Source organism: Protopterus annectens, chromosome 1.part0 (assembly GCF_019279795.1).
Source record: "Protopterus annectens isolate FY-2018-M chromosome 1.part0, PAN1.0, whole genome shotgun sequence".
NCBI lineage: Eukaryota > Metazoa > Chordata > Ceratodontiformes > Protopteridae > Protopterus > Protopterus annectens.
Genome location: NC_056725.1, coordinates 131,694,745 through 131,717,126, shown reverse-complemented (window position 1 = coordinate 131,717,126; position 22,382 = coordinate 131,694,745).

Below are 22,382 nucleotides of genomic sequence, written 5' to 3'. Positions count from 1 at the left end.
TTTTTCCTCATGGAATCACAAAATTACTAACATACAAAACATAAAAACAGGTTAATAGTTATACTTTAAAATTAACTGTCATAAAAAGACTAGATTAATTAAATTACAACAATGACTGACTTTTCTTATCAAATCTTCCAGGCCTAATTATGAAGTCAGCTTGGTCTTAAAAGCTAAAAGCAATATCATGGCATTATTTAATTAGACATTACACAAATGAAAGGAAAATGCTATGAATATAACATGTTCACAATAAATAAATAGGTTATCACCTAGCTACATGATATAGTGAATGCGCTAACTGAGAAAAAAAATTTGTAAAAAAAAATTTGCAGTAAGCAAATAGATATGTCAGACTACAAGAAAGACAAGTACTGACATCCCTTTCATAACTGCAAATATAACTGCTACCATAAGTAAACTGGAAAAAGGATTCTTCTTCTATGGGAATAGATGACATACTTGGAATGTCCAATTTAACTATTAATGATTTGCAGATAAGCATGGTCCAGATCCATGATGACAGATTATAGTGGTACCACTTCATATGAGGGAATTGTAACAGCCATAAACAACATTAGGCCCATACGACTGTTCAGATAAATCATGGACAGAGTCTCAATAGAGCTTAAACAAAAACGCCGCAAGAAACGTGCTAGTATTAGATACAGAAAATATGAGTTTGTTATGAGGAAATCATGACTTTTGTATATTGTATCATGCTTTGAGGCAGGAACAACAGCATGTACTGTTTATGTTGACCTTCCTATGGCTTTTGACACTATTCCACATAAGGAAATACTGACAAGCTAAGAGTAGCAATTGTCAATTCATATTTAACTGATTGGAAAAAAAAAACACTTTTTGAGCTACAGAAAACAACATGCCTGACTAGGAGGTTAATTTCTGTCCAAATGGGTTAAAGGTGATGTCCCACTGAGCTAGGTTAACAATGATGTCTCACTGAGCTTTTTATTGAATTTCTTTTCAGATATATAAATGTGGGAAATGGGTTGAGGATAACCAAAGTTTGCCTGCAATATCAGCTGGGCTAAAAACTGGCTCTACAAACCCATGTTTCTTCCTACCTTTGCCATCTCCTCATAAGACTTCATCTGAATGCCATATGCCTTTGTCTCTGTCCACAGATCTTAACCGTGTCTTCTTTCTTGACTGAGGCAACTGTGCTGCTGTTGCATGTTGTTGAATAACTCCAGCAGGCCCAGTCTCTTCTGTACTAAGTACAGACCCCTCTATCTCATCTTCATCTTCATTGTACGAGTTATTTGCTATAGTGTCTTTTACGTCTTTTTCCTTAACATTGTCCTTTTTGTTAGTCCGTTAGCCTTCAGCTATTGTCTGCAATGATGTTGCCTTATACAGATAGTATTGATTGTGCCTTACAAATACTAAAAGCCTATCCTAGCTAAGGATGCCTCTAAGCCATTTCCATTCGACACACACATCTCTGAATGAGTCTTTCTAGCAGCTGAATCATCCAAGGATTATATTACGATCATTGTTTGAATATTTTCTAGCATAGTTCTGATTACATCTTTATTAAATTCTCTGCTATTTTCACTAAATGGCTTTTGACGAAGATCATGTTTGTTTATCCAGTAAAGAATATGTGATGCATGTTTAATGTTTTTTTCATGCTTATAATACTTTCCGCACTAAATCATTTGAGTTGATCAGTTTAATGGATGCACCCATATGATATGCTCAAGTTCGCTTAAGTCCATGTCAGTTGTTTCTTTGTATTCAGAGTCTGGGACAAGCCAGCAATAAGTTTTGTTTTGGCCTGTAATACTTCTGGCAAATCTCACAATTGTCAGTATTCTGTTTACGAGAACTGTAGCTTGCTTATCTGGCACTCCCCTCAACTTTAAGCTGCGGATAAAAAAAAAAAATGTAACAAGCAGTTTTCTAGTATACGTTAAGGACTTCAGTGCCAGTTTATAAACAAATGCCAGATCTGCAATCTACTCTCGCACCATTGACACCTGCAAACATGCCTCCTTAGAGCTTCAGAAGCACACAAAAAGGTCAATACCTTTAAGACCCCACCCAGAATAAAATACTCCTCTGCTTGAAACTTTAGCAATCAACTTGCTATAGTTAATCTGTCACATACTATGTACTTGAATGCTTTAGCCATGACTGCATATCATACCTTTCAGCTGTCCCTTTCCTTGCAGAATGTCCTAGATTTTGCCTCATATTTTTATCCTGACCCTTGTAGCATTTTTCAGCTTCTGTCCAATTACTGCCGATTACAATCAGTCAGTAATACCAGTCCTTAAAGTTTCATACTTTGTATTATTCTGAAAGTGCATTTTGAGGCAAACCCTTTTATTGTTAAGTTTTTAAGTGAATTAGGGTAATATGTAAAAAACTGTGCCTGATTTTGGACACCCCCCATTATTTTTGCTTTCGCCAGACTTCTTGAGTAAAGAAGTTGGCAGATGCCATACATTTGGTACCAGCGTTTCATAAACAAATGCCAGAACTGCCCTCCTGTACCATCAGAGCCTTATTAGTAGCCCCCCCCCCCCCGATAGCTTGAGGCCATGGCAGTTAACTTTTTTGTTCCTCCCTAGTTATAGCTCTGATAGAAACACTCTCAAGATTCTTATTTCCTGAACACTGAGCATTTTCTGTAATCTGTCCACATAGGTATGTTCAAAGTGAAGATGCAACCTCTTTAAAGTCTTTTTAAAGATTTTATGTTTCTCTTCTATGTGTTTTTTCTCTGCAACAATAAGGACCTCAGTCTTAAAAGGACTTTTATTAATGTGTTTATCAAGAATAGCATTGGATGTTTAGACATTGTTGCCTTGTCATTTTCCATGTCAAGAACTGCCTGTCCTCTTTTCAAAGAACAAAGGTTACCCATTTGGAACCACCTCTGTTTCAATATTACATCTGACTTGTCCTGCTTTTGCTGGTATTTTCAGTCTTTTGTGGTAGTGACTGACATTTGGTCTCCAGAACTGCAATCTCTACTAATGAGCACTCCTGCCTTCAGTATGTTATCCAGTTCACTCTGACTCAGTTCACAGATATAACCATTTAACCATCTCTTTCTACAAACAATACATGCGCATACTGTATCAACCACAGCTCATTGAAAAGATTCTAGCACACAAATCACTGCATCCAAAGTTATTTGTTTTGCAGACAAAGTTATCTTCATTCCCTCCTCAAATGTTTCATTTTCCTATTGTTATTTTAACTTGTTACCCTAGATTTGGACAGACTCTTACTCAGTGATACTTGTGCCATCGAACCGCAGAACTGGATCTCCTGTCAAACTTATTGAGCAGATTTGTGCCTGGTAATAGCAGTCTAGCTCATCTATTTTTAGAGCACAACTTCCTTCTTTGTTACTGCAATATGGAATACACTGTGGCCAGGATTCAAGAATAGACTAGCCGTAAGTTCATAGGATCATAGGTGTTTACTAGGCAATGTTGTGGCAAAAAGGTTCCTTTATTGTGATCATGGCAATCAATGTTTTAGAGAAATATTAGCCACAATGAGGAAAGACCTCATTCTTGGCTAATTTTATGTGTCTGAATCTCACTAATTATAAGTGCTATCAAGCACTTTTCTGTGGTAGTCATAGCTGGTGGCAAATAGATTGCATTGGCACAGTCACCCTCTCATTCCTTCCCCTGTGCACATCCAAACACACTCACACACACGCGCACAGACACGCATAAACACAATTATACCTTTTACCTTTCCCTACTTTTATAGCATGTCCTTGATTTTGCCTTTTAATTTGTCATTGTCCTTTGTAAATCATGAATCATTACAGACATTAGAGATTCATATTCTTATTGTTCATACTATGCTTTGTGCAACAGAATGTATTGTTCTATTAGCTTTTGAAGTGACTTAGGGTAATATTTAAAAATGTCTGGTGTCTAGTGTCCCCAAAAGTACTGTAGGATTTGCTCATCATTCAAGGAGTAGGCAATCACCCCCTCCCGCCACTCACACACCTCTACGGACACACACACACACATACATTTACTCATCGTACACTGAAGCCCCCCATCTGATTGCAGTCACTGACACCCCCCCCCACACATATACACACCAGACATGACTCATCCTTCTGTATACACTCACACATGCAACCACACACACATACATACACACATGCAAAAATGCACATACCCTGTCAACACTTTTTGTCCACTAAACTCCCTAGCACTTAGCTCTAACATGATATTGCACAATGAAAGTAATGAATGGATGTGAACTTTTGGGTGTTAGTTAACACAGCTGGTGGGGTGACTTATGCAGCTGAGTGGTTCTATACATCACTAGGCTGTGTAAATCACCACAGGCATTTTCTCAAAGAGCACATGACTTGTAATCATATGCCTGTCCATTGCAATACCTCATTTTAATTTGCAGTACACCAGAGAGATACCCACTGCTGTACTGCACCCATTGAGGCAAAGCACTGCAGTAGACCGTCACTGAATCAGATAAATAACTGCCCCCAGTGGGAAACAGAGTTTGCTGCCTGTGGGAATGTTTCTGAATTCCAGAGTGTGTTTTGAGTTAAATTACTGACCATAGAATGTATGATGCCTTTTTCCCAAAAATGCACGTTAGGGCTGACTTCATTGAAGCAAAATATATTCTGTACATGCATGTGATGCTAACTGTGCATGCTTAGCATTTAAATATGCAGTACCTTGCAGCTCAGAAGCAAGCACTGTGCCAGGGAGCATCAAATTATATTTGCACGCCTGACTATATTCATTATCTAATTTGCCATACAAACTGCAGTCATTGATAATACAAAGAAGAACAGAATATCTTTCATAAATATAATGCTTTTCTTCTAACAACAACTTAGAGTCAAATCTCAGTGTTAAAGTTCAGATATTTTCATCTCTGTACAAAATTTCTGTTGAAATTTCCATTGCAGTGTCTTTCACTCTCTAAGTAAATGATATCACAATTTCAAGGGCCTGCTTTGATTATTCCAGCTCTCTGCCACAAATCTAGATCATATCTTCATTTATTTTCCTGATTCGATTTGAATTGGTCTCATTAAATACAACTTGGTTTCTATAGCTAGAAACCATTCTCTGCTACCAGTGTTGTACTGATGTCATCAGGTATTGCTGATGTAATATCACTGTGACACATTTGCAAGCACAACTGCTCTAAAACACCACAGTTGAAAAACACTGAAACACAAGCACAGCTTCAAAGGAAAACAATATCTGCAGACTTAACTGTGACCTTTGCCTAGTCCTAAATCAAAGCAGCTTCTGTGGCCCAAAAGACTAAGCAGCTTCTATAAGAAAGTCTATGCCTGGAACACAATGCCAGAGGAGCTAATACCATGTGAGAGAACCTAACACTACTAATAAATACTTACATCAGGAAAATATGACATATGCATTACAGAACTCTTACAAGACTGTCCAGTAAAATCAGAAGTTAGTCATTAATGTATTTCTAAAATAATCTTGATATTTGTACAAGAAATGCAAAATTACCAATATGAGGTAATCAAGCTTGTTTTAACCAGTGATCTGTTAGCCTGACAACTGACCTATAACCCCACGGACTTATAAGGTGACCACATGTCACTATTATCCATACCTGATGTTCCACCTTTTCCTTTTTCTCATTGTTCTCATTTTCAAGATTTTTTCAGGATTGCACCTCCTACTTTCCTTTCACAACCAAATGCAGCTGATGTCTATTTCCGGCAATCCTCTGCTTTTCTCTCCGAATCTCTTCCCTTATCCTGCCTACCCAATCCACCATGATCTCTAACTCCATTATTCTATACTGAGGCTGCCTCCCATTCTCATGCAGATCCCACTCCATCAGTTAATGCAGAAGCCCATAACACGGAGAGTCTACTCTTCATCCTGAGGACCTAACAGATCTCTTCCTCACTCCCCTCATCCAGTCTGTGCTGCTTGTTTCATGTTGTTACATTCTTATATCCCTCACTTTTTCTTTTATTATATTATTTTTTAATATCAATGCATTTTATTGATATCCAGGTCTATCTTTCTACATTATCACCATCATCATCATCATCATCAATCCCCTTTTTCCCATTTTCTGCATGGGGTCGGGGTCTTATGTCAACTGTTGCCATCTCTCTCTGTTCAGTGCCACTGTCCTACCTTCATCAGCAGTAATGCTTGACTGTCGCATGTCTACTCTCACACAATCTATTCACCTCTTTGCTGGATGTCCTCACTTCCTCTTGCCTGTCTGGCCCAAATCTTCTTCACCAGATTGATGTCTGATTTTCTGCATATATGCCCAACCCACCATAATATGTTCTGTTTGATCTTTTCTGCAACTGGAGCTACTTTGGCTTCTACTCTTATATACTCTTTTCTTTGTCTGTCCCACAGTGTACATCCTATTACCCATCTCAGGCACTTCATCTCCACCACCTCTAGCTTCTTCAACAGCTCTGCCTTTACTGCCAAGGTTTCTGTACCTCACAGTAGAACTGGTCACACAAATGTTTTGTATACCTTACATTTCAACTTCTTTGGCATTCTTCTGTTATACACTATTCTTTGCCAGTTGGCTGCAGACCCTCTGATTCAAGATTTTGCCTCCTCATTCAAACCTCCTTTCTCCTCAACCACCTCTTAATCTGTTCCAGTAGTTTCCATTCTATCTCAGTTCTCAGCCACTTCTAATTTGTCCTATTTGCTGCAATTTCAACTGTATAATCTGTACTCAGTTACATCCCATGTACCTTCACTTGTGTATGTATTCCATTCCCTATACTTTGCTGAAGTTATTTCTCAGAGTCTGCCTGTAATGCCACATCGTCTGCATACAACAACTTTGTTGATCTGTCCCCTCCAACCTGTTTGGTAATGTAGTCCATCATGAGTATGAACAGTAGTGGGTTCAGAGCTGAACCCTGATGTACACCCACTCCTACTAAGAACCCCTTTGTGAGACTGAACACTGTTCGTACTTGAGTCACTGCGTCCTTGTACATAGCTTGCATTAATTCTGTCAATGTTTCTGGTACATCAAACCACCACATGACTGCCCAAATCAGCTTTCTTGGGACCTTATCATATGCTTTCTACAAGTCTGGGAATGCCCAGTTGGATTAGTTCCTCATCTTTAACTTCTTATCAAGTATTTCTCTCACTGCAAGCATTGGTTTGGTTGTGATGCATCCTGATCTGAACCCAAATTGCTTATCTCCCATCTAACGTTCTACTCCTCTGCATATTCTTTTTTGTCAATCATACTTTCCATTACTTTTATGTAGTGTGACAGGAATGTAATGCCTCTGTATTGCCCACAGTTGGGAATGCCCCCTTTGCTCTTGAACATATTGGCACTAGTATGCTTATTCTCCAGTCATTTGGAATATGCGTTTCTCTCCTCACTGCTGTGAGTACCCCCAAGAACCATTTGTTCCCTATCTCACCCAGCATCTTTATCATATTGGCTGTGACCTCATCTAAGCCTGTGCTTTCCCTGACTTCATTTGCCTTAATGCAGTTCTTATGTCTTCTGTGGTGTGCTCTTCCTCTTCTCTCATTGTAGGCTGTGTCTGGGGCAGTACAGCTTCAGTGGTGTCTTCTTCATTCAAAAGCTGCTGGAAACCCTCCTTCCATCTGCCTTTGATGCCCTCTGGACTGGTGAGCAGGTTGTTGCTGGCATCCCTTATGAAGGGTATCTGACTATTTTCTTTATCTTTCTGTCTTTGCCTTGCAACCTGATATAGTTTGTTTGTGCCATCTACTGTGTCACTTTCCAGAAGCTGCTAGAGTGCTTAAGATGTCTTGTTCTTTGCTATTGCAACTCATTTTTAATCCACTTACACTAACCAGTGTTTCTTTCTAGCCTGGTCCATCTTTTCTATCTCTCACCTTTTCTATCTCTCACTTTTTCTTTTAATGACTTCCTGGGGTTCTGAATTCCACCACCAGCTTTCCTTACGCACCTTATTTCCATACCTGGCTCGGTCACATATTTGTTCTGTAGTTCTCACACATGCTGTTTTGAGGTGCTGCCATTCTTCTCCAACTCCCTCTATTTCCTCTTATTTTAGAGGTGCTAAGGTGCTAGAGCCCTAAACAAACAGGTTTATCTGTTCAAATAAACTTGTCACATTTCCTCACATAGGTGAATAAAATTAATAGAGAAATTAATAACAGACAAAATAGTATCCCTCCCAAACATTTTGAGATGGCTTGCTTGTTTGTTTAGATACTTTTAGCTTATGAACAAAAACATGTACTTTCTATCTCATTCAGTCACACAGAACACAAATTAGTCAAAAGTCGAAGAGTACTATAAAGCCAATTAACACAGCATAGATGTAGCCTTCAAAGTTATACTGTCTTTTTGCATTATAACATTGATGGTAAAAAAATGTTCTACACAAATATATTCTTTTTTCTTTTCATAAATACATTTTATATTACAGGAAAAATGGTATATTTCCTTAGAACTCTTAATCAGACGTCAATGTATAATCTCCAAAGCAAAATTTGGACATTGTAAAGTTTGCATATTTCTTTTCTACCATTTATAATACAAGATGTAGATAAACATTTTCTGTTATAACCAGTAGATAACTACTTTCTATAAATCTGAGCATAAAGCAAAAATCACAGATGTAATTTATACATCCTGTATAACTATTTAGAAAACTATTATTATTCTTTGATTGTCCAAATCAAGTAAAACCCTATATTCCTGCCATTACAGTAAGTATGATCAGGGTATTTTCATATACCGAAGATTTTTTTATAATTTGCTTAGCATCTCTGAATTACCATAAAATCTGCTTCTTATCACCACCTGTCAAATGAAAGCATAATAATATTGTTTCCATGAAAGCCAGCCTCTCTTGCAAAGACCAGACTTTTCAGAGATTTGCTTTCACACAGAGATTCACTTTCACATACTACTTTATAAATCCCTCTCTCTTTATCCCATGTTTTCCCCTGTGTCACCGGTGTCTATAAGTCATCAGATGTTATGCATGTTCTGTGCTTTTGCATGAGGGTAGTAACTACTGCCCATAAGATGGCTTCTGGAGAACCCAGCACATATAAAGACCGGTTCCTTCTTTTTATATTTATTTACTTTTTTCTGTGTTTTTTTCCACTGCACTTGCTGACCATTGCCCCGGTGCACTTGCTGACCATTGCCGCAGTCTACCTGCTGACCATTTCCCCAGTGTATGTGCTGAACATTTTCTCAGTGAACCTGCTGACCATTTCCCCAGTGCACTTGCTGACCATTTCCCCAGTGCACTTGCTGACCATTTCCCCAGTGCACCTGTTGACTATTTCCCCAGTCGTATTAGCCATGCCTTTTCTTTCCCCGTCATGGGTATTTTCCAGTAAGGCAAAGAACTGCCGAGCAATGGTGCTCATGCAGTCAGCCTCAGTAATGGTTTGTGCTGTTGTCAGTGAGAGTGTATTTGTTTAGGCCTAACCTCCTTCCATGGGAAATCTGGGGCCAAATTATTTAAAAGTATTAATTTTATTAAATCAGTTAAATGTGATGATAAAATATCATTGTACCCACTGACTGCTTGCGATATTATGAAACAAAACATTCTGTATAGTGATTTATAGATATTGCATTATGAATAAAGTATTAGTATTGTTTATCAGTTTTAACCAAAAATGTTTTTTTATAGCTAAACAAATCTGAAGTCGTGTAGATCTGTTAGCTTTCATTTTGAGGAATATCTAACATTTTTGCTTACTTACATTTCATTAGATGGCATCTCCAAAACAGTATTATAATATTTTAGGCCAGGCACTCTGGAAACAAGCAAAGGTTTTGGCACGAAGTTTACCGTGCAAATGTATGCATATCCCATGAGCAGTGAGTTGTACTTTGACCATAGCATTACACTGACATTCTATTGAATTTCATGGAGCAAAAACTATTACAATATAGTCACATTTAGACAAGAAGAAGAAAACTGTATATGAATTAAATGTAAACAAAAATGTTGAGTTTGAAATATGCATTTATCAGTGTTAGGAATATAATTAACCATTTTATCTCCAATGAAAACATACATTTCATAATAACTGCAGATATTTAACAACTTTTATTGACTTTGTTCTAAACATATTACCAGAACATTGAGAAAAACCAATTAACGGGTGTGTGCCACTATAACATATCTCTGAATACTGATATGTCTGTCTGATTAGAAAATCACTTAAGGTTTAGAGCACTACAGTACAAATAAATATCTAAGTAAACATATCTAAGGCATGTAACTGAAAGGGAAGTATTATATATGTTTAATTTTCAATTATGTTAAACAATTTTTAACACAGAAAAAGAAAACATATTTTCCACCCTGATTTAATGTCATTAGATTTAACAGAACATCTTCTTCAGATTTCCTGAAATGTCTCATGCTATCATTTGTTGTAACTACAGGATATGACATATAAGAGGATTAGGTCTTAGAGCAGCTTCCTTGTAAAGTCATTCTACATGCAAAAGTTGTTTTTCTTATCTCATTAAAAAAAATACAGAACAATTGTTCATGTGCCACCATGAAATAAATCAAATCCTAATTATAAAAGTGATGCAGAACTGCTTAACGTCATTATGAGATCTAATATAATTTTTCATGGACAAGTAAAAGATTCATCAACACTTGGTGACACTGAACACCTCCAGACATGAATGTGAAAAAAAATGATGAGACATTACTGCATCATTTCCTCTGTTTTACTTTGTTTATTATTTAATTCATAGTCTTGAATTGACAAAATGATCTTTAACAATCTGCAAATTAAATAAAATGTGTTTCAGCTTTAGAAAGACTCTAATTTTCTGAAATATAAGAGCATATTCAAGATATTCAATGAATGTACCTAATGTTTTACATGAGTACTATTTAACAAACATTGTCACTCTTGTGAAGCGTTTGTCAAAACTGGGTAGCAATGAAGAGAATTTCTAGAGCTGTTATGAGCTTAGAAATCTTGAGCTACATAGATATTAATTAAAGTTAGGGTCTTTTGTCATAGAGTTATGAAAACATTGTGCAGAAGGTATACACTGGTGCTCAAAATATAAAGAATGCATTAATGTATGGCCAGTATTTTATGGTGGGACAATACTAAACTGACATAAATTTCAATGTGTATAGTGCAAATATTTTTCCTGGGGGAAAAAAAAAAAAAATATATATATATATATATATATATATATATATATATATATATATATATATATATATATATATATCTGTATATATATATGTATATATATATATATATATATATATATATATATATATATATATATATATATATATATGTAGTTTATCCAGTTAATGGAGGGGTAGTTGAAGTCAACCAGTATGAGTGTGTTAGGTTGGACCCTAATATTCTCCAGGGCGCTTAGGAATATGGACTGAGTGTCTTGGGACATGGTTGGGGACCTATAACAGGCTACAACCTGAATTATACCCAATGTTATTTGCATCTGAAGTATTTCTAATGCATTATGTTGGGCTACCAGTCTGAAGGTGTGTGCATCCTTTCTGAATATGAAAAGACCACCACCTTTGGATCTTCAGTTCAGGTTCTGGGGCCGAAAAGTGCGGAATGGGTTATAGCCTGGTAGTGTAGGGGTGCTTTCTGCTGCCTTGAACCAGGTCTCTGTTACAGCACAAATATTGATGTTTTCTATTTTAAGAAGTGATTCGAGCGAGTGCATTTTGAGATTTAGAATTCTAGCTTTGAGCATCATGACCCTCAGATTGCATTTGCTTGTAGCTGTTACGGTGCTAATTTGGTCTTTGGAACACTGCCTAAAAAAGGCACTATAGAGGTGGCAAGAGCCTTGGCCAGTATCCGGAAGCCCAGGGATGACAGATGCAGGCCATCTTTAGCGAAGCATCGAAGTCTGTCAATTATGCTCCAGATAAGTGACAAGTGGAGTACCTCAGGGTTCAGTCCTGGGACCGCTTTTGCTTGGCATCTACTTCTCTGAAGTACAGGCCAACACTACGGGACTCTGGCTAACAAAGTTCGCAGATGACTGCAAACTGGGAGCCATTACTGAATCCCCAAATGATGTGGATATTCTACAAAAGGGCCTTATAGAAACAGATGCTTGGTGCCAAAGCCATGGGCTAAGCTTAATGCCAAGAAATGTATAGTTATCCTCTTTGGGAAAAACCATGTACCCGTGAATTACCACATAGGTGGCAGTACACTAAATATTGAAAGTGTGATGAGAGACTTAGGGACACAGGTGAACAGTGGTCTAACCTTCGATAACCACATTGCCACAAGAGTCAGGAAATCCTTATATGTGGCACACCTCATCACTAAGGGCTTTTAATCCAGAAAAAAGGAAGTCATTGTCCCACTGTACTCATCCGTCATTAGACCCATTACAGAGTACAATGCCCCGTTTGGTATGTACCTCACAAGACATCTGCAAAAGCTGGAAAGGCTGCAGAAATACCTCACTAAAAGAATCGCAGGCCTAAAGCAGATGCCCTATGCTGGCCATCTAAAAAAACTCCAGCTATACTCTGTGGCATATCGTCTACTCAGAGGTGATCTCTGCTTAACATACAAGGCCATGTCAAACCCTGAGCTGTTGGACATGCTCCACTTAAAATAATCCCAATCCCTCAGAGCCACATGCTCCAGAGATCTAAACCTTGTCATTACAATGAACAAAATATGCTGGAGGGATAGGTTTCTGATCCAGAGACTCCCCATACTCTGGAATAGACTACACATACATGTCAAGCAGAGCGCCTCCTTGTCCCTCTTCAAAAGGAACCTTGACAATTGGATGGGAGATAGGAAATTCATCCTGGGCATCACATCAGTCACCCTGCAAGACAGGGGTCCAGGGAAGTAAATATTGTGGGAAGAAATATCCAGGTATTGTTATGGCTAGGCTTGTACAGGCCCTAGGGCCAATAGCCTAGTACCAACCTATGAACCTATGAACCTATGTCATCCCAGGCAGACAGATATTGGATCCCCTTAGAATGACACTAGAAACTTAGCCAATTGTTGAAATCAGTCATTTTCTGCTTGTACTGTACTATCATTCTGGGTGATGGTAGGATGCTGCTCAGGGCTAGGGTCGTACCTACCTGGACTACATAATCTGAGAGCTCCTCCATGTCTCTTTTCATGTAGTCCAGGGAGGTATGTCTCAGGTTATTCACACCCACATGTACAATGACAGAGTCATATTTGTACCTGTTGTTGAGGGACCTGAGTACATGCATTATATGGCAGATCCTGGCACCTGACAGGCAGCTGACTTTTACTTTCTCCTTATTCAGTCTGGTGAGTGGGACATCAGTGTCCCTCACTATCGAGTCACTTATGACTAGTGTGCTGGGCATGCTGTTTTGCCTTAGGGGCTTTGGTTGAATGGCACACTATTTAGGAGAGTTATGTGTCTCAAAATTAGTGTTGTGTTGTGGTGGTCAAGTGCGTTTCTGCCTTGGAGGTCTCTGCTGTTTGGGTAGATTTTTATTGAGAGCCTCCACGAAGACAGGCATGTGGTTTGTGTTTTTATGTGAAGGCAGTGCTGATGTGTGTTTTGGAGGGCTATGTGTTCCATGTGGTGTGGTGCAAGTGTTGACCTCCTCTTGTCCAGCTATTCTGGTCTTGGCTGGATATAAGTGCATCTCTCACAGGTCTGATTGTTGGGGGGTAAGAGGAGAGGATTGTCGGTGTACATGAGGCAGTTACTACATTGCCTCAGGATGCCCAAGTTCACCAGGTTAATGGGAGAAAGCACAGGGAACTGACCTTTAGACATGCCTGGAGGGGTGGGCATTAATAATAAGTACTGGAGCTGTTTCCTTGTAGAACGTTTAGTGCTGGTAGCACTTTTGTGTGCTACAATAATTGCTACAAGAAGTATGGTATGGTAAAGTGCTAGACTAATATGCTAGTAAAAGTGCAGGAGAGGAGAGAACTAGCAGATCTAAGGGAAAAATTGAAGAGCAGACTTTGACACCTCTCAGGAGCTTACAAACAGTCCTGGATGCAGCAAATCTGTATCTGGACACAGCTAGTTACAGGAAAGGTGGAAAACAAGCGCAATGCAGGCTTTTAAACCAGAAAGTTGAAAGAGATGGAAAAGATGCCCAAACAGCCAATTTCTGGGCCAGAAACCTCTCCTCTTGTGGTAGATAGGCTACCTAGTGCTTACCACTCTCACTGACAAGCTAAAAGGCTTCCCTCCAACACAGAGACACTTGGGGGGGCTCAGAACCTTACAAACAGTCTTGATACAGCAAATCTGTATCTGGACTAGACTAACTTCAATAAAAATAAAAATTAAAATAAAGTCAAAACTTTTTTTACACCCCCCCCTACTATTTAAATATACTGACTCCAAGATTCCACTACAGTGTAAATATAGGTAAATTTCTCATTCCACGCTGCACAGCAATCTCCATTTAAGCTGTTCAAAGTTTCAAAACTTCAATCATATGGTCTTGACCATATGAAGTGCGACGTTTTGAAACTTTGAGTTTCCAAAGTAGACTCACACCTATAACGTAATTCTTATTTTTTGTTGCGATAGCAATAATGGGGGGTTAAAACAAAGAAGATTACAGTACACTAATTTAAAGAACTATGAAGCTCAGATTGAATGAAAGCTAGTGGCTGCTATTATTTTACACCTGCTAAGTAGCGATTTGTCTGTTTAGCGATTGCAAAATAAAAAACGAAGAAAATTAAAAGAAAAACAGAACTGTGTTTGTGTGAGTGTGTGTGTGCATGAGAGTGCGAGAGAGATTGAGCAGTTATTTTACACTCTCTAAGCAGTGCTTTTCCTGTTTAGTGAGTGTAAAAGTAAAAAAAAAAACATAAAAAAGTATGTGCATGTGTCTGTGTATGAGTGTTTATGTTTCTGTCTGCGCGCGCACGTGTGCTTGCATGAATGAGAGCAAGAGTGTGTGTGTGTGTGTGTGTGTGTGTGTGTGTGTGTGTGTGTGTGTGTATATATATATATATATATATATATATATATATACATATACATATAAATATATATATGTGTTAAAAGTGAAAGCAATCAAGCAGTCGCAGAAGCAGTTAAGAGGTCTGCATACCTCTCGACCTCTTAGCTCAAGCTAGAAATTGCAAAGTTGCTTGAACAGCAGGATTTATGTTAGCATGCATGTTCTGATCCAGAACTGTTTTTCAGGGTGGGGGGTAAGATTGATCCAGCAGTGGCTACAAGAGTTTTCCTCTTGACCTCTTAGCTAAAGAGATCACTGGGAGAGATGTTTCATTTGATGTGAGTGAAGTGCTTGGGTCTACATGGACAAACTACAGAGGATGCCTTTGGGGAAAATGTTTCATTTGGCTTCAGAGAAGTGCTTGTGCATACATGGAGAAACTACTAAAGGGATCACTGGGTGGGAATGTTCAATTTGATGTCGGAAAAGTGCTTGGGCATACATAGAAAAAGTACTGAAAGGATCAATGGGGGGAATGGTGTTAGTGAAGTACTTGTACAGACACGAACGGACTGCTGAAATGATCATTGGGGAAATATTTTATTCGGTGCCAGTGAATGACTGCAGCAATAATAGACAAACTTCAGAAGGGTTTATTTGGGGAAATGATTAATTTTGTCATCACTAAAGTCCTTGTGCTGGCATATTTGAGGGAAATGTTTCATTTGGTGTCAGTGATATGCTTGTGCAGACATCAACAAACTACTGAAAGGATTGTTTAGGAGAAATGTTCCTTTTGGTGTCAGTTAAGTACTTGGATACACATGGCAAAACTACTGATTGGATCATTGGGGGAAATGTTCAATCTGGTGTTGGTGAAGTGCTTGTGTAGAGATGGAAAGATTAGTGGAGAAATGTTTTATTTGTTGTCAGTAAAAGTGCTTGTGCAAACATGGACAGTGTTGTTGCGGTATATAATTCATTTAGTGTCCATGCATGCAAAAGCACTCAAATGATTACCAAATGAAACAGTTCCTCAATGATTCTGCTGTGCCTCCCCACCCCTTAACTAAATATATCAACTCCAAGATCACACTACAGTTGAGAAAAGGGCAAAGTTCACCTTCCTGGTCCACGGGTTACTTACCCTAGGAAGGTCTTTGTTGTCGAAGAAGTGGGTTTTCATGGATTTGGTCTCGATGATGTGGTCTTCAATTATGTCAGGTTCCAATATTAACAGTAGACCCATATATATATATATATATATATATATATATATATATATATATATATATATATATATGGATCTACTTCTAAACCTCGAAGAACCTCATATAACTGAACTTCATTTTCACGACACGAAAATAGCAAAAGCTGAAATACCTAAACATCTAATTTTTCCAGGGTAAATAAACACTTGCCCAAACTTACATGAAACACACACCAAAATAAGTAAAACTCACTTAGGTGGGGCTATGCCTCACACACACACACACACACACACACACACACACACACACACACACACACACACACACGCAGGACAGTCCCTGTCAGGGCAGTTGTGTCCTGTAAAAAAACATCAAAAATGGCAAATATCATGAGATTTTGGGAAAAATATATTCTAAGTTTCATTTAATAGTTGAATAAAACATTTATATTGTACTGGATATACTTAATTATTATATGGAACAGCATAAAAAATCAAATTCTACAAAAATGTGCATTTATTTTGGCAACTGAAGTAGAATCATTTGTACTAGTTGTAAGTGCAAACCTGTAAAATCTTACATTTCCATAAAATGTCCCACTTTGGGAACTGGAAAAGGTGACAACCCTACAGTAACACTCTGCAATTGTACAAGAGCAGTATATGAAGTCAGGCAACTGCACACATAAAATGCTGTATTTATCTTGTGTTAATTTAAGCGAATATCCAGTAGTAAACATGGTAGGATAGCAGTTCTGTCACTGTTCTGACATCACAACTATGTAAGTAAGTTGTAATGGCAACACAGTTTTCATGACGCCATGTATGACTAATAATTGTCTGACTGGAAATCAGCTACTCAACACGCATTGAAAACTGTTAGAATGATGACAAAAGCCTGCACAATATTATTTCAGTTATATGTTTATAGGTAACAGTGGAGCCAGGCACAGATACATACAGTTGTAAGGTAGACATGAAAGAAAAGTGCTGAAATCATATTCAAGCAGAAACTCATTAAGATGCAGCACGTATACCAGGAAATGCACTTTACTAATAGACAGGAGACAGCACAAAATAAAATATGAAATTAAAGGAACAGATGAGTGTGTCTACTGATGTTTGAGTTTTGCATCACTGTCATGCTTTCACAGAACACAGATGCAGTCAGGTCATAAAATCAGGCACTCGGCTAGTATCATAACCATGTTAGATGGGAGAATGAAAAGAAAAGTAGGCTACATCTTATAATGTTTGAACCTTGCAGTACACGTGCTTTTTATACAGCATTACCTGCAGGTCAGAAAGCCAGTGCACATTTCTTATATTCAGAGGTAAAAAAACATTAAAAAAGAAAGACAAGAATATTTCTATAACTGTTTGAAAACTGCATCATTTAGATGCTTTCTACGAAACTAACATTCATGACATAAAATCATTGCATTTAGCTTCAGAAATGAGCAGAAAATAAAGTAGAATATGACAGGAACAGAAAACTGTGCTTAATGAAGTTTTTGCTTTGCATTACTTATGTGCTTTCAGCAAGGTAGTAGCATGTCAGGTCATAAAATTCCTGAAAGGCAAAACTAATAAATAATTCAGGGAGAGCTGTTGCGAGTATAACTGCAATTTATGATGGAATCTGTCTAATACCTTTAAAACTTCCTGAAGGTATTCTGCCCCCAACTCACACATCCAAAGCTGTGACATGCTCAGAAACTAGAATGGAAATGTAAACAAAGACCAGAATCAAAACAAAAAAACCCTGGGACTGTCCCTTTAAGACTTGATGGCTAGGTATGAATCTACACTGAGTTATCATGTATGGCCATATTCAGTTTGTGATGTGAGCACATTTAAATGCTTGTAAAGGGTGTCAAAAGCCTCTAAATGCATCTGTTTAAATGTGTATATGGCTAGGCATGTTATGGTACTGGTAATTATTATGTTCCTAAGACTTTCAGTGATTTGGTGTCTTTGGAAATGAAATGAGTAGTATATCTGTCAGGTAATCAGCCCATCTATGCTGTGATCTCTAGTAACCTGTAGCATACACAACCACGTGATAGCAGGAAATACTTTATATTCCATATCATTAACATTTCAGTAAAATAATAATGATAATAATCATAATAATGATGATGATGATGATAATAATAATAATAATAATAATAATAATAATAATAATAATAATAATAATAATGTGGAGACCTCAACTCTTACAAAAAGAGACTAGGGATTTTCCTCTGAAATCCAGAGGTCTTACAGTAAGTTTGTTTACCTCCTACTACGGTGACAGTTTGGGATAGGAAGAGATACAGTTCATAGCTTTAGGTTTACTGATATGCTCTAGTGAATGAAAGAATTAGAAATCAGTGCAAAAGAATACATATAAATGGTTTTCATTGTAGTGTTTCCTTAGCAGGAATGTCACTTCCTGTATCTCTGTTACAGTGAACTATGATAGACTGTATCATTGTAGTCAGATAAGACTATCTGAACAGTGGTGGTACAGTGCTATGTTTCTGTCATACCCTACCCTTTGTGTACTTTTGTCACCTAAATCTCAGAAATGCATTGCTAAAAAAATACCTCACAGTTTGAATTTCACTGACCATCAGATACATTCCTGAACACCTTGTAGTACTCAAGAGTTACAAATTTTGTAGACTTAAATTTTTAGATTACTATTTCTCTCTCCAAAACTGGAGCACAACAGTATCATGCTAATTAGCACTAAGATGCTATGTACCTCTCTAAGATCAAAATTTACTGTTATACTTTCTTCTTTTAAAAGTTCTTAAAAGAATGACAACCTTTACCTGCACACAGATCTCATTTACTGCCAGAAATCAAGCCATTAACAGCTTCTTCCACTTTCCAAATAACCATACCTCTGATTTATTAAATAACAGATACTGGATTTTATTACTTTGTTTAGATTATTCTTTCTTAAGCCTTCATTTTTCTTATTTGAGTGTTTATCTAGAGTTTTCTAGAAGTCTGAGTGCACAACATACTCTTTCATCACTTCAGACATTAAGCCCTGAGATATTTTCTTTTAGGCCATATCTCCTTTTTGTTAGGCCTTAACAGTTTTAATATGCTTTTATGCCTAGGCCTAGCTTGCATCTTTCGCCACAACTGAGTTCTTATCGCAGTTTAGCTCCAAGCTCAAACTACTTCCTGGAAGGCCCCATGCCCAACCTCCTTATCTGCAGGTTCTATTCTATGTCACTCCACTGTCTCCTGGGCTGCTGACTTTCCTCTTTTTCTTACACCTCACATTGCTAATCTACTTTCACAGTGGGGGTGTGGGAGTTCTTGGCCATATCCAAATCCTGCCGTAAAATCAGGATTAATCTTGCTGCAATGACTTTTAAGAGCTGCAGATCGTCATGTTAACATTAGCTGTCACTCCACTCCTTACCTTTCCTCTCACAGCACTCCTTCCATTTTCAGCTTATCTGTCATGTATTGCTTGCACTCACTTTTGTACATGGGTAGGCTGCTTACCCTGTCTTATTATAATTCCTTATTTTTCAATCCTCTCCTTACCAGCTTTCAACCATTTTTCTTCATTTATCTTTAAAGCCTCCTGTTGCAAGCCCAGTGCTTCTGTAAGTGCCTTACCTGACAAAACTTGGCAAAGACAGAGGGACTATTCTGAAAATTGGAAGTTTGTTTCACAAATCTTTTTCCCACTTAAAGCATTGCTTACAAGACTCAGTAATGATTGCTCAGTATAAATTTCCAGAGGTGAAAAAAAAGCCTTCAGTGTCAGAATTTTTCTTCCAGTTTTCTCTGTCATCTAAGAAAAGTTATGATTACAAAATATTGTTTTTAAGGTAGTTAAACAGCTGGTCTTATTGTTCATATGATGCCTCAGCCACTGAGATACAAGTTTAGCTTTCTTCCCGTTTATTTGTTTTCTTTCTAACAATGCTAGCTCTTTATTTTTCACAATGAAATGGTGCAGATGTGCCCTCATCTGAATACTTTTTATGCAGTTTGTATTGTACCTTCGTATTAGAGCAGTGTGTAATACTTTGTTTACATGTTTATATCTTTTTTGTAGTATAGGTGCATTATATCTATTGCAAATTCTTTTTGGGTTTGTCTTATTAGAAGGTGTGGCATTTTTCTGTACATCTGTTTTGCTTATGTCTTTAGAACCTGACCTTATATTATACCTTATATATTTATGTTGCATCTTTTTGCTTTACATTGCAAGCATACACAGAAGCAGAACCATTTGACTGTAAAATGCATAATTCTTTGTCATTTTTGGCACTTTGGTCTGGATCATACCTGAATCAGTCTGCAGGAAAAAAAGTCACATTTTTTATCAGACTGAATTACATAGCTTCCACCATGAGAAGATGTACACAGAATATTGGAATCCTTGAACTGTATTCACCCAAAATTTCTTTCAAAAAAATAAAAACACTTTTTTATTTTTTTAGTTGGGGGGGGGGGGCAAGCCCCCCTGCCCCCTAACATATCTATATATCTATATCTATATATCTATATATATATATATATATATATATATATATATATATATATATATATATATCTATATCTATATATCTATATATATATATATATATATATATATATATATATGAGGATGGATGGAATATATATATATATATATATATATATCCATATATATATATATATATATATATATATCCATATATATATATGGTTACACGGGTCTATATCATGAAATCGAACTTCCAAAATGTCGAACACCATAAGTTCAAACTTGGAAGATCGAATTCGGATAACATCGAAACTTCAAAACAGCAAATTTTTTCCCAGGGAAAAAATTCGCTGTTCCGAAAAACACACACATAACACAATCACACCAAACACCTTCAAAACCTACACTAAACCTAACATACACCACTATCTATGCACTATCCTTAACCCAACCCTAACCCTAAAGTCCATCAGTACCACACACTTACCTGACCCGCGCCCTAACCCTAAAGTCCATCACTATCGCACACTTACCTGACCCATGCCCTAACCCTGAAGTCCATCACTATCGCACACTTACCTGACCCGCGCCCTAACCCTAAAGTCCATCACTACCCATTCGTACACTTACCTTGACCCGGTCCGAAAATGACAAAGCCACAGAAATGGCCAACCAAATTCTTTCCCTGGGAAAGAATTCAGCTTTCTGCAGCTTTGACATTCTCACCTTTCAAACTACCAAGTTCGGCCTTCCGGTATTCGGCATTCTTAACATTCAATTTCATGATAGGAACCCTGGTTACACTTTATAATCTCAAAATATTGAAATTTCAAATTTCAGTATCTCGAGACTATGAAGTGGAATTTTTAAACTAGCGAAAGTGCATAATCGTGAATTTGAATATCTGAAATTCGCAGTTATGGATTTATGCTTCGTTATATCTGGTGTTTTGTGTGGATGGTGTATGGTGTCATGTTTGGCTGTAGGTGTGATTTATGGTAACTTTGTTAGGGTTTTGGGTGGGACTTTGAATGTATATGAGTGTGTTTGTAAATTGTATGTGTGGGTTAGGGTAGGTAGGTGAAAGTATGAGTGTGCAAGTGTTGTATGTTTTGGTGTTTGTATATGTGTGATGTGTGTGTCTGTGTGCGAGGGACTGTGGATTGTCTGGGTGTGAGTCTGCTGTCTTTTCCTGTCGGTGCGTTCTCGGAGTTAGTATATATAAGTAGCGGGGGTGTGGGGGGCAATTATATGTATTGTAGGTTTGTTTGTTTGTGTTTTTGTGTTTGTGTGTGTTTTGTTTATTGTGGTGTGGGTTGGATGATGTATGTGTTGTGTAGTGTATGGTGTGCTTATGTACGTGATTTTGTGTTTCGTGGTTTTGGGGTTTCGGGATTTGGAACGTTTGACTTTATGGTCTGGAAATACTGAAATTCGAGATTTCAGTATTTTGAGATTATAAAGTAACTCTCTCTCTCTCTCTCTCTCTATATATATATATATATATATATATATGTGTGTGTGTGTGTGTGTGTGTGTGTGTGTGTGTGTGTGTGTGTGTGGTGTATGTACCAACTCCATGGTTAACACCAACTTAAACAAGGGGGAAGCTCACTCAAAAAGGAATCACTTCCAGCACAACTCACAGACAGTGATTTCATATGAAAAAACTCCAATTG